This window comes from Nycticebus coucang, chromosome 14, assembly GCF_027406575.1.
Source record: "Nycticebus coucang isolate mNycCou1 chromosome 14, mNycCou1.pri, whole genome shotgun sequence".
Classification (NCBI taxonomy): domain Eukaryota; kingdom Metazoa; phylum Chordata; class Mammalia; order Primates; family Lorisidae; genus Nycticebus; species Nycticebus coucang.
In genome coordinates, this window is record NC_069793.1 from 48857175 (window position 1) to 48872088 (window position 14914).

Genomic DNA, 14914 nt, shown 5'->3' on the forward strand with positions numbered 1-14914 from the left:
GAATATACATTCTCATTAGCCATGAAACAAGTCTTATAAAATTCAGAAAAGTCAAAATTATACCAGGTATCTTCTCAGACCCACAATGAAATAAAATTAGAAATCAAATCCAATTAAACAATCTGCTGCTAAATGACCCCTGGACCATGAAGGCAAAACATCAAAAGATTCCTTGAGCGGAATGATAAAGGTTTCAAAATACGTGGGCTACAGTAAAAACAGTCATAAGTGGAAAGTTCATAGCCTTAAATGCCTGCATGAAAAAGACAGAAAGATCACAAAACTAACTATGGTCAAATCTCAAGGAACTAGAAATAGAAGAACAAATGAAGCCCAACATTAGAAGAAGAAAACAAAGAATAAATCTCAGAGCAGAACTATAGTAAATGAAATAGAAACAAGCAAAAAAAAAAATAAAAAAAAAGGGGGAGGGGTCAATGGAACAAAAAGTTTGTCTTTGATAAAATAAACAAAATTGATATACCACTAGCCAGATTAACTGGAAATAGAAGAGGAAGGACTCAACTAAACACAATCAGAAAAGAAAAATATAAAAAGGAGAAATTACAACCAATACCGCAGAAATACAAAGTATTATCCAGGAATATTTTTAAAACCTTTATGCATACCAACTAAAAAATGTAGAGGAAATAAATAAATTCCTGGAAGCACACAAGCTCCTAAGCATGAATTAGGAAAAAATAGAAATCCTGAACGGGATTAAACTGTAATGAGCAGTGAAATTGAAGCAATAACAAAAAATCTCCCAGGAAACAACAACGACAATAAAAATGCCAGACCAGATGGATTTACAGCTGAATTCTACCATATCTACAAAAAAGAAGTGGTATATATGCTATAGAAATTATTTCATAACATCAAGGAGGGAATCTTTCCTAACTTCATTCTGTGAAACCCATATCACCTTGATGTCAAAGTCAAGAAAGGACACAAAACTACAGACCAATATTCCTTATGAACATAGATGCAAAAATCCTCAACATAATCTTAGCAAACCAAATTCAGCAGCACATCAAAAAGATAATTCACCATGATCAAGTGGGTTTCATCCCACGGATGCAAGAATGGTTCAACATATGCAAATAAATACATGTGATTCACCACATAACCAGAAACAAAATCATAAAATCACTTCAAAATCATAAAAGCCATGTATGACAAACTCATTGCCAGTAGTATACTGAATGGGGAAAAGTTGAAAACACTCCTCCTAACAACTGGAACAAGACAAGGATGCCCACTGTCACCAATTCTATTCAAGATAGTACTGGACAACCTAGCCAGAGCAATCAAGCAGGATAAAAAAAATAAATCATGTCCAAATTGGGAAAGAGGAAGTCAACCTATCCCTGTTTGCTGAGAACATAATCTTGCATCTAGAAAACCCTAAAGACTCCATGAAAAGACTACTAGAATTGAGAAATAAATTCAGAAGAATTTATAATTCTAAATTCTATTCTTCTGAATTTATTCTAAATTCTAAATGCTAAATTTAGAACCAAAAAGAAGCCTGAATAGCCAAAGCAATATTAAGCAAAAAGATAAATCTGGAGGCATCATGTTACCTGACTTCAAATTATACTACAAGGCTATAGTAATAAAAACAGCATGGTACAGGTATAAAAAAGTAGAGACATAGGCCAATGGAACAGAATAAAGAACCTAGAAATATAACCATCTACATACAAGTGACTGATCTTTGATACTTTGACAAAGCAGTGAATAACATACAATATGGAAAGGAAGCCCTATTCAATAAATAGTGCTGGGGAAACTGGACAGTCACATGCAAAAATGAAACAGGGCCCCCATCTCACACAGGTACAAAAATTAATTCAAAATGCATAAAGGACTTGTATAGAAGGCATTAAACCATAAAAATATTAGAAGGAAAAATAGAAAAATATCTTCTATACATTAGCCTAGGCCAAGAATTTATACTAAAGTCCCATAGACAAATAGAGTAATAACAAAAATGAATAAATGTAACTTAATTCAATTTAAAAGCTTTGTATTGATTAGGAAATAATCAACAGAGAAAGTAGACAACTTACAAAATGGGAGAGAATATTCACAAAGTATATATCCAATAAAAGTCTAATATCCAGAATGTACAAGTAACTCAAATAAATCAGCAAGAAACAAAATACAGAAAACCTCATTAAAAAGTGGGCAAAAGACATGAACAGAAGTTTTTAGACAAATAGCCATTGAAAAAAATGTTCAACATCACTAATTATCAAGTTAAATTATGCAAATTAAACCATGATGAGATACCACCTTATAATACTACTTCATAATAATGGTCATTATTAAAACATAAAAAAAATAGATACTGGCATGCATGTAGAGAGAAAAGGACACTTACACACTGTTGGTGGAACTGCAAATTCGTGTAGTCTGCATGGAAAACAGTATGGAGATTCCTCAAAGAAATAAATGCAGACTTGCCCATTAGATCTAACAATTCCTCTGCTGGGTATCTACCCGCTGACTATAATCAAATATAAAACTAGCATATGATAAGGACTGTGTCTACAATATATAAAGAACCCCCACAAATCAAGAAGAAAACAACTCAATAAAAGAACAAACAGACACATCACACAAGAAGATATGAGTGCTAATAAACACATACAAAAAAATGCAAGTATTCTTCGTTCATTGGGGAAATGCACCTTCATACACAGAGCACTGGGTAGTTGTTGAGGGTTTAGGGTCAGTGGACGTCTCACACATTGCTGGTAGGAGTATAAGACTTTCACTAATCTCAGAAAATAATTTGACAGTCAACTTAACTGTAAGTCCACCTATTCTATGACTTCGAATTTCCTCCTTCAGTCATTTACTTAAGAGAAATGAAAACATTAATATATGCCCACAAAAAAAATATGTGTACCATTATTCATAACAACTTTATTCATAATAAGTAAAACTGTAAACAATCCCAGTGTTCATCAATAGGCAAATGAATAAGCAATATTTGATAAATCTGTAATATGGAATAATAGCGGACAATAAAAATTAACTAACTGGTGATTTTGCGTCCTAGATGCTTCTTTCACTTCACCCCATTCCAGGCCAGCTTTAATGCATTACTGAGAGAAAGTGAAGAATTAATTACAAGGGAACTGGGGAACATTCTGAAATGAGCAAAATGCTCTTTATCTTTTTTGGGATGGTGGTTACACATGTACATATATATCAAAGTGCCTTGAATGGAATACCTAAAATCTATGCATTTTATTATACATCATTTTTAAAAGTTGATTCTTAAAAAACTACCAAGACTATTTTGAAGAAAAATAATAAGTAAAAGAACTCAGTTGATCAGATATTAACGTTAGTAATGAAGTTATTATAAACTCATTGGCCTAATCTCTGAGATTAGAGAGCTCAGAGAAGCATAGAGAGTTCAGAGCTCAGAAATGCATAGATATATATGAAAACCTGGTTTTTGACAAAGGTGATTCATGTTACTAAAACATTAATTATTTTATATAAAAAATAAATTAAGTTAGACCTTATCTCATGCCAGACATAAAAATAAATACTAGGTAGATTTATTTTAAAAAAGAAAACAAAATTAATGTGTCACATTTTAATCTTTTAGAAAACGACTTGAAACATTTGATACATAAGCAAAGAAAAAGTTCTTTAAAAGACAGCAAAGGTACTTACATCATAAAGAAAAAACATATTTTACTACATTAAAAATATAAAATGTCCAGGTAGTAAAATACACTATTAACAAAGAGAAAAGACAAGCGATAGAATGGGAAGTTACTTGTAATGCCCAACAACCAACCGATGGTCAAGATCCAGAATATATAAAGAATTCCTATGAAGCAATAATAAAAAGCTAAAAAAAAAAAAGTGAGAGAGAGAGATAGAAAGGGCCAAGGAATAAAGGACTATAAATATGCAATTTAAAAATCATCAATAAACTTAAGAACAGATACTCAAGCTAGGTAAAATTAAAACACAAATGAGATACTTTTTAATTTTCCAAATTAGAAAACTTCAAAATAATCTGATAATATTAAATGTTTACAAGGATTTTTTCTTTTTTTCTTTTTAAAGAAGCTGTTATTCACTACTGATAGGAATGTATAACTACTCTGGAGTAGTTTTGTCAGTTTTTATTAAAACAAAAATTTGTGCATACTCTTTGACCCAGCAAAGTCATTTCCATTTATCTACCTAGATAAATAAACACATGGAGAAGCACTGAGACCTTTATGTGAATATTCATAATGCTATTATTTGGTAATAGAAAAATTAGAAGCAATTCAGATGTGCTTCAAAAAAGAAGAAATAAACAAAATAAAGAATTACAAAGTAGCAATTAAAAGAAACTTTTAGGTCAATGTGTAATAATATGGTGAGATCTCAAAACAAACAAACAAAGTCTAAAATAAAAGACTCAAAACCAAAGCAGTCCCACTATTGAGAGTGAAAAATAAAACCAAATTTTTAATGGCCATAAACATGATTACATTTCTGAACCTTAAAATCACACACAAAATAGTACCATAGAGTTCTATGGATACATATTAAAATATATAAGTATATATTTTATTTTTTATTATATATAAAATATATAAGTATATATTTTAATGGGCCAAAAACGCCGCCAAAACATAAAAATCACATCTGCAGGGTAGATTTGGGACTAATAAAAGGGGTCTAGAAGCAAAAAGAAGTAAAAAGATGGTGGAAATATGAGGGATTTGGAAACAATTTATATTTTCAATATTTTTGACATTAATTTTTTCAGATCTGAAATGCTAGGAGGCCTGGGTTCATAGCTTATCTATGCCATGAATTCTGCTATTAACTTAAACAAGTAACTTCTTCCATAGCTATATTTCCTCATCAGTTCTATCAAATATGTTTCCAGTGAGGGAATGACTTTCAATCTCTACCCTAAAGTTGACATTTCTACATTTAGAAGGGCCTGGAGGAAATCTTTCATGTTTTCTTAGCCTGTAAGGAGTGCTTCCTGATTCTGAGTTAAGGTTATCTTTCAGTGACAAAGGTGGAAAGTTCCTTCTTCCTCTCATCATTACAAGACTACTTTTTCCTTCTTTTTTGTTCTTCTGTCTGATATCTGGCCTAAATCCCACATTTTCCCCTTAGAACCTTGCTGCCAGCATCCAACATCCCATAGAAGGGTTACAAATAGAAATAGAAAAATCCAAAGTGAATTAAAACACCAGGTTGTTGACAGGAGAGAAAAAAATGGCCCCTGCTAATAACCTGATTTGACATCTGATTTATGTGGCCCTAAAAGGACAGTCATAAAAAATATGTAAGTGAAGGAATAACACCTAGTGATTTACAAAGGCATGGGGAGCATGGGTGACGGTATGCAGTGTAAGGGAGAGTAATAAATCCAACCAGGGAAGCCACGCTTAATCCTCTCCCCCCGTCCCCCAGGCCTGCCAGCCACAAGGCCTGAGAAACCCATGGATTCTCTACTTGTAGCACTTTCTATTTAGCCTTTCATTCAGCAAATATTTCCTAAGTCCCAAGGCTGTGGCCAGCATTGGACAAGGCAAAGTATAGTTGTGTGTATATGGTAGGAACAAATGCACCGAGAGAAGGTGTGACTAAGCGTGTCCAGGAACTAATCATATGATAAACCAAACAGCCAGAGACAAAATACATCCATGTGTAATGATTGGAAGCAATCAAAGAAACTTAAAGATGGGAAAATTCCAGGAAGAAGTCGTTGCTACAAGGTCTAACAATTAAGTTCACAAACACATTCTAGAAAAAGAGTTTTGAAGAGTGACTAGGCACTGGAGTTGGTTCATAGCTTCCCAAGGTGGAGAGTACTTTGGAGGTGACTGTAGTGCGATTCAGCAGTGAATTATATGGCACGTTTTCCAGCATGAGTTTGTGAACTCAATTGTCTGATATATTTTTAAATATCTCAAAAGCTTCACCGAGAAGAAAATTTGATCTCCAGAGGATATTGGGACCAATAAATTAATAAAAGTAAATTCTTTCCATCAATATGTGTTGAGTACCTTCTAAGTGCCAAACACTGTTCTAAGAGTGAAGGATCTAACAATGCGAAAGATTGACAAGATCCAAAACCACTGGAAGTTACACTTCAGTGAGAGGAAGCCTCATAATATGCCAAACAACCAAAGGAACAGATTATTTCAGATATTGATAAGTTTTGTAATTTCACAAGACTGTGGGATAAAGTGTTAGCAAGGGGAGGAGGTAGAAGAAAATTTTATTTGGGAACAGTAATCAGAGGACTCTCTGAGAAAGAGGCATTTGAGACGACATCTGAATAGTAAGAAGGATCTATACTTGCAAGAATCTGAGGAGGTAAAACCTAGAGAGAAGGAACAGTAACTGTGATGGTGTTGAAACTGGAATAAACCTAGAATCTCTGTCTTCAAAGGAAAAAGAAAGGCTATTGGGATATGGTGAGTCAGGCAAGTGAAGAAAGATCTAGGCAGGAACAAGAAATTTGGCTTTGCAGGCCTTGGGAAGGACTTTGGGTTTCACATTAGGTGCAATGAGATCAACACAGGCTGAGCAGACCTTTGGTTCCCCGTGCCACATCCCATTAGCGCTCATCTGATTTCAGATGCAGGTAGATGGGCAGTGACTATGCACATTCCAAGCATCTTGACTTAAAAATGAGTCTGCAGGAAGTTCACTAGCAGATATCAAGATTTATAAAATCGTACTATTTAAAGTAGTATGCTATTAGCCCAAAGATAGACAAACCAATGCAACAGTCAGGTTCCTGACTAAGAGTGTCCAGGAACTAATCATATGGTAAACCAAACAGCCAAAGACAAAGTACATCATGTGTAATGATTGGCAGCAATCAAAGAAACTTACAGATGGGAAAATTCCAGGAAGAAGTCTAGTCTTCAATCTAGAAACAGACCCACATATACATGGTCACTTGATCCATGTGTATAAAAAAGATGACATTGTAGTACCATATGGAAAAGGTGAAGTTCCAGATGGTATGTGTGTGTGTGTATATATATATATATATGTTTATATAAATATATGTATGTATATATATTAATTTATTGTTTTACATTTAATATATATACACACACATATATATAAAATGTAAAACAATAAATTTTCTAGAGGAATATATAGGGAAATATTTTCATGGCATTAAAGTACGCAGAAAATTATTTTTGTTGGATACATAAATCACAAGCCATGAAGACTGGTACAATGATGCATGTCTGGTCTATGAAAATTGGGTCAACTTAAGGAGATGGTCAATGTGGAGAAGTGGCCAGTTATGAAGGTTCTTCTGTAAATTCAAAGCAATTATATTTTACTACCTTATTCTCTTTCACTCTAGTTTCTTGCCTAGATTATTGCAGTGGCCTCTTAACTAATGTTCATGTGTTGACTTTTGATTCCCTTCACCTAGTCATCCTGCTAAAATGAAAATCAAATCATAACATTCCTCTCAAAACTCTCCAATAGTTTTCCATTTCTCTCTGACTGTGTTGGAGAGAATACAAAGAAAAGAAACTCATACCTTGTTGGTAGGAATGTAAGTTAGTGTAGTTACTATGGAAAATGGTATAGAGGTTCATCGAAAAACTGAAAATAGAACCATGTAATCCAGTAATCCCACTACTGGGTATATATCCAAAGGAATGGAAATCAATGTGTCAAAGGGATATCTACTCTCCTGTGCTCACTGATATGTTAATTTGCTTGATTTAATCATTTCACATTATATACGTATATGAAAACATCCCATTGTAGCCCATAAATACATACATTATGATTTTAAAATCAAAATAATTATTAATATTACTATTCATATTAATGTTGATAATTAATAATATTAATATTTACATTAACTTTAATTAATAGTTAATAATTATTTAAATTATTTTTAAAATGTCTGCTGTCACCAGTCCAAGTCACTATCATCTCTCACTGGAAACTTTGTAACAGCAAATAGCCTTCTGGTTGGTCCCATTTTCATGCTCTTCACAGCACAATTAGCATGATTTTAATAAAAAGTTAGGACTAATAATGCCATATCTCTGCTCATTTCTCTTCAGTGATTAGAACTAGAAGTTTGTGATTCTCCTTTGTCTTAATGACCACTAGTAATTAATTGTAGAATCAGCTGTCTATGTCTGTTTTGCCTACTACTGTGTAAAATCCATAAAAACATCAACTTTGCACATTTTTCTTACTGCTATATTTCTAGCATCCAGTATAGTATTTTGCTCAGGTTAAGTGGGATTTTTTTTTAGGTAAATGATTGAATACTTAAAAATTGTGGTTCATATATGAAGTCAACAGACCAATAATCTCAGTTATGCAAGGACTCAAAAAATGTTTGACTCATGCATTCTTCCTGAAAAATTACTCCAAGGTCTACTTCAGCCAGCTGAAACAAAATGAATCAAAATTTAAAACTCATAAATAATAAAGTCATGGTGTGGAAGAACTGGTAATGAGAAACTGAAAGCATTTAAGCACATAATTTATTCTAAATAACTGTGGTAAATATGGTCGCAAAACAGAATGAAAGTGTCATAAATAATTCTTGAAAGAGAAGATTCCTAATTTATAAAATTAACAATTAGCTGGGTAAAATAATCATATGAACTTATTATATCAATTAAAGCTGGTATAATTTACTTGGTGGCAGCAAGTAAAATAAGGATGATAAAAGGTGTCTTGTCCATCTTCAATGAAGGTGGTAAATAATAACAAATGATTCATTGTTTAAACTTGAATATTTTTTTTGACAAAAATAAAAGAGATTTCTAATTTTGGCTATGACAGAATATCTTTTATTAGATCACTTTTTCATAATGAACAACTATAAAAACCAGATAAGTGCTAAAAATAAATCCAGCCTACTTCAGAGGGAAGAGAAACACATTGAGGCCTCATAGTCATCATTGCTTTCCCCATTAAAGTGTTCTCCAATTCAGGGTTTGGAGCCTAGACACTGAGCAGAAAGTGGTAGCCTAATCTTAATGACAGTTTCATCATTCTGGAAGACAAAAATTAGAGTTCCAAGCTATCAAAGTCAACAGGATTGAAAGGCAAAAATACCAGATGTAAAAGGAACTTCAGAGAAGTGAGCCTGGCTTTCCTCTCCAAGCTTTTGTGTTTACTCTTAAGCTGCGCCTACTCCTAGAAAGAAGCCAAAACCCAAAGAAGCAAGGAGAAAGTGCCTGCTAAGACACTAAAATGACAGAGTTTCAGAAGTTTCATGGCCTTGAAAACATAGGAATTGAAGTTCAGACATAGCAAGGAAAGTAAAGGCTTTCTGCTGAAACACTGAAAGGAACAACTTAGGGATTAAAGCAAGCCATAAATAAACCAGTTCTTAAATTCCTGAACCACACCCTCAAATAATTTCAGTATGTGATTAGATAAAATTGATTTGCTTAATTATAAATATTTTTAAATAAAAGCATATAAAACTGATCTACTTTCTAGGGGAAAAAAAAAAAACAAAAAAACTCAAAACCAACCAAACAAACAAAACAGCACAGGAAGATAAGGCATGTAGCATTTTGAAAGAAACCTGTCCAGTGTCAATTAGATACTAGATTGCATTTTAGGAAACAGGACTAAATGACTAAAAATCAAAAGAAGAAAGGCAATAGAGGTGCGCCTATGAATAATTTAGTTATTTGATGTTATCTAGTATGAAGTTTTCAGCAGATATGACTTATATTTTCAAAAATATAAATGAAAATGTAAAAATTTAACCTAAAGTGAACAAAAAAAACATTAAATAGAAAATACGGAACTAAAAAAATACAGTAACTAAAATTAAGATGTCAGGAGAAGGCTTTCACAGAATACTAGGGGTCTTCAAAAAATCATGGGTAATGAATATTACGAAAAAAAATAATCCAGGCATTTCAAAATCTTTTGGACCAAAATAAACTTGTACTAACTTCCTGTAGTTTGTCTGAACAGGATCTAGTTTGAGGCACTAAAAACATTAAATTATCTCTTTGATAAGTCCCTATCAGAGCAACATGAATTCTGCTAAAATTAAAGCAAGAAAGACATCAAAACTGGGGTGAAGCTTGGGTAGAAGAATGGTGACATGGATGCTTTATAAAAAGGGGACCATGCTCCAAAGAAATCAGCAGTTTAAAAATGGAGAACTCATTTTAAAAAGGGACAAGATGATGTTGAAGATGAAGCTTGCAGCAATGGACAATCCACATCAATTTGCAAAGAAAAAATTTGTGCTCTAATTAAAGAGGACAAATGATCAATAGAAAAAAATAATAGTCTATATCATAGGCATCTCAACATCTCAACTGGTTCAGCCTGCACAATTCTGATTGGAAAATTAAAGTGGAATAAACTTTCTGTTCAATGGGTGCTAAAACTATTACTTCCCAGATCACTTTCAGATGAGAGCAGATTTTAAACAAGTGGGATCAAGATCCTCAAGCAGTTCTTTGAAGAATTGTAGCAGGAGATGAAATAGGGCTTTACCAGTATGATCCTGAGGACAAAGCACAATCAAAGCAATGGCTACAAAGAGGTGGAAGTGGTTGAGCCAAAGCAAAAGTGGATTGGTCAGACCAAAGGTCATGGCTACAGTTTTTTTGAATGCTCAAGGCATTTTGCTTATAGGTTTTTCTGGAGGGCCAAAAAATAACATGTGCTTATACTGGTAGTGTTTGGGGAAAGTTAGCCACGGTTTGGGGGGGTGGAGACAAGATGGCTGACTGAAGCCAGCTTTCCACGGAGGCTCCCGTCTAGAAGGAGAGTTAAAGGACAGAAATTTAGCAAGTAACCTGGTGGATTAGAGCTGTACCAAGAGAGAAGGTTGAAGAACGCACATCAAGCCTGCGGAGGTGAGCTGTGATCCCAAGGATACAAACAAAGGGTACAAAATCCATCACTAAGCAGATGGGAGTCCCCTCCCCCATGAGAATGGCTCGGAGTGCCCCACAAACAAATGCGCAGAGTTCAAAGTTCTTCCACTACACTCCATGGGAGAGACCCTCTAAAAACTGAACCTACCTCCCCTACTAGGGTGCCATGGCATTTTCCTGCCAGGCATAAAACTGTATAAAACTGTATATATTCTCTACCTGCAACTCTGAGCTCTTAGCACTCCCCTCCACTCTCACTTTGAGGTCTGGAGGCATGTCCCCCAGGAGTCCAGATTCTTGGGTGATTTCTCGAGGGGTGTGGACAAGGCCTAAACTGCAGCTGGTCAGTGCTGACTCTGGGGCACAGGAGTGAGGAGAGGACAGTTGGCTGAGAGGGAACCACACCAGAGCGGTGGTGCCCTGAGGCGCAGAGCAGCAGCCATCTTTTGGCAACAACAGGACTCACTCCCAGATATTCTGAAGCCACACCCCCTGTCTCCATGGGCAACCAGAGGAGGCCAGGCATCTACTCAGTTGGCAACCACCAGGGAACAGATCTGGGACGGAAACACAGGCCCTGTGAGTAAAGGGTTTGTCTGAGGCGGTACTGGCCTGGGTGGAGTGTGGGGACTAGAAACACACGTGCAGAGCTGGGAAGTTCCCAGAGAGGAGCTGACCCAGAGGACCACTTTATTTATTTATAAGACGCACCCGGCCCACAGGGGATCGTCAGCCTATAGACAAAGGAAGACAGGAGGCTAGAACTGACAGCTAACAGAATACAAACCTGCAGGACCAAAGACAGGGCCTGAGGTGCAGGCTCTGGGAACTCAAAACAGTTTCTCTTCTGCAGGGGAATTTAGCAGGAACAGAAACAAATTTCCGCAAAGTTGTTCTGTTCTGTTCTGTCAGTCAGTAACATCAATCAGGGGCGGGGCTGGAACTGAGTGAACACCCCCCAATCTCCATCAAGTGCCCGAGGTTGTCAGGCCTCACCTCCTCCTGCTAGATAGAGGCAGAGCACAGTGGCCTGGCTGAGCAGAAATAGATTTCCTTGTGATTCAGGCAGGTGCAAACCCCTGGAGTATCTGTTCACTACAGGCAACTGGGTCAAAGCCCTGCGGAACTATCAATGACTGGGTGTGACAGAGGTGCAAGGTGGGGAAGGAGGCATCAACCTTCCCAGACTGATATATTTGCTGGGTGGGTCCTCCTGACTCTACGGAGCATTGGAGCAAACCATATCTGAGTAGTCACCACACTCCTGCAATCCAGTTGCCAGGGACCTTTTAAACTCTCCCACCTGAGACAGGTGCTGACTGAGACAACTGATTTGAGCTTTTGAATTGAGCCAATTGTCCGAGGACTATTCAGGTGGTGCCCTGGGTGTGTGGTTGTAGGAAGGTTTGATTTTCCTTTTCCAATTGTTGCCTGTGAGGGGCAGGGTGACTTAATGCCTGGTATTTCTCCACAGCTGAAACTTCAACCCAGAGTAATTGTTTCACTAGGATCGAACAGAAACCAGCTTCAAACAAGACAGAACCACTTAGCCCCACCACACAAAACAGGCCCCAGTTTGTCAGGCCATAGCACTGTATGGGACCTTGACAAAGCTCCAGGGGAAAAATCAAATGGTGTAAAACAATCATGGGGCGGAATCAGCAGAAAACCTCTGGTAACATGAATAACCAGAATAGATCAACCCCCCCAGGGAAAGATATGGCAGATGTAACTGAAGATCCCATTCATAAACAGCTGGCCGAGATGTCAGAAATCGAATTCAGAATTTGGATTGCAAACAAGATTAATAGAATGGAGGAAAATTTGGAATTAGAAATTCAAGCAGCAATTCAAAAGTTGGAATTAGAAATTCAAGTCGAAATTCAAAAGTTGTCTCAAGAATTTAACGAATTTAAAGACAAAACCACCAAACATTTTGACACACTGAAGCAAGAATTTGCAGCCTTCAAAGATCTAAAAAATACAGTAGAATCCCTCAGTAACAGAATGGAGCAAGCAGAAGAAAGGATTTCTGACATTGAAGACAAAGCCTTTGAATGCTCCCAAACTCTCAAAGAGGAAGAGAAATGGAGAGCAAAAACAGATCATTGTCTCAGAGAGCTCTGGGATAATTTGAAGAAGGCTAATATCCACCTCATTGAAATCCCTGAAAGTGATGAAGTGGCCTTGCAAGGCACAGAGGCCCTTTTCCCTGAAATTATGAAATAGAATTTTCCGGACATGCCAAGAGATTCTGAAATTCAGATAGCAGACAGTTTCAGAACCACAGCACAACTCAATCCTAATAAGACATCCCCCTGGCATATCATAATTAACTTCACTAAAGTTAATATGAAGGAGAAAATTCTCAAAGCAGCCAGATGTGAGAAATTCATTACCTACAAGGGACAATATTAGAATGACTGCAGATCTCTCTGCTGAAACTTTTGAAGCCAGAAAGAGGGTGGTCATTGACTTTTAATCTCCTAAAGCAAAATAACTTTCAACCCCGGATCCTGTATCTAGCTAAACTGAGTTTCATTTATGATAGAGAAATTAAATATCTAAATGACATTCATATGTTGAAGAAATTTGCCATAACCAAACCAGCTCTTCAGGATATTCTCAGACCTATCCTCCATAATGACCAGCCCAATACTCTACCACAAAAGTAAACTGACTCAGAAACTTTTGATCAAACTTTAACTTCCACAGTGGCGAAAGAATTAAAAATGTCCAGGGAGTTTCGAAAAACTTGATACCCAAAATTTTACCTGACTTATCAATATTCTCCATTAATGTGAATGGCTTAAACTGTCCTCTAAAGAGGCACAGGTTAACTGACTGGATACAAAAACTCAGGCCAGATATTTGTTGTATACAAGAGTCACATCTTACCTTAAGAGATAAATATAGACTCAGGATGAAAAAATGGTCGTCCATATTTCAGGCAAATGATAATCAGAAAAAAGCAGGTGTTGCAATTCTAGTTTCAGACACAATAGGCTTTAAACCAACAAAAGTAAGGAAGGATAAGAATGGTCACTTCATATTTGTTAAGGGTAATACTCAATATGATGAGATTTCAATTATTAATATGCATTCACCCAATCAGAATGCACCTCAATTTATAAGAGAAACTCTAACAGACATGAGCAACTTGATTTCCTCCAGCTCCATAATACTCGGAGTTTTCAACACTCCTTTGGCAGTGTTGGATAGATCCTCCAATAAGAAGCTGAGCAAAAAAATTTTAGATTTAAACCTAACCATCCAACATTTGGATTTAGCAGACATCTACAGAACATTTCATCCCAACAAAACTGAATATACATACTTCTCATCAGCCAACAGAACATACTCCAAAATCGACCACAAGTTTAGGTCACAAGTCTAACCTCAGTAAATTTAAAAAAATAGAAATTATTCCTTGCATCTTCTTGGACCACCATGGAATCTGCATACTCATACAAAAACATGGAAGTTAAATAACCTTATGCTGAATGATAGCTGGGTCAGAGATGAGATTAACGAGGAAATTGCCAAATTTTTGGAACAAAATGACAATGAAGACACAAATTGTCAGAACCTCTGGGATACTGCAAAGGCAGTCCTAAGAGGGAAATTTATAGCACTGCAAGCCTTCCTCAAGAGAATGGAAAGAGAGGAAGTTAACAACTTAATGGGACATCTCAAGCACCTGGAAAAGGAAGAACATTCCAACCCCAAACCCAGTAGAAGAAAAGAAAGAACGAAAATTAGAGCAGAATTAAATGAAATTGAAAACAAAAGAATAATACAACAGATCAATAAGTCATAAAGTTGGTTTTTTGAAAAGCTCAATAAAATAGATAAACCTTTGCCTAACTTAACCAGGAAAAAAAGAGTAAAATCTCTAATCTCATCAATCAGAAATGACAAAGACAAAATAACAACAGACTCCTCAGAAATTCAAAAAGTCCTTAATGAATATTACAAGAAACTTTATTCTCAGA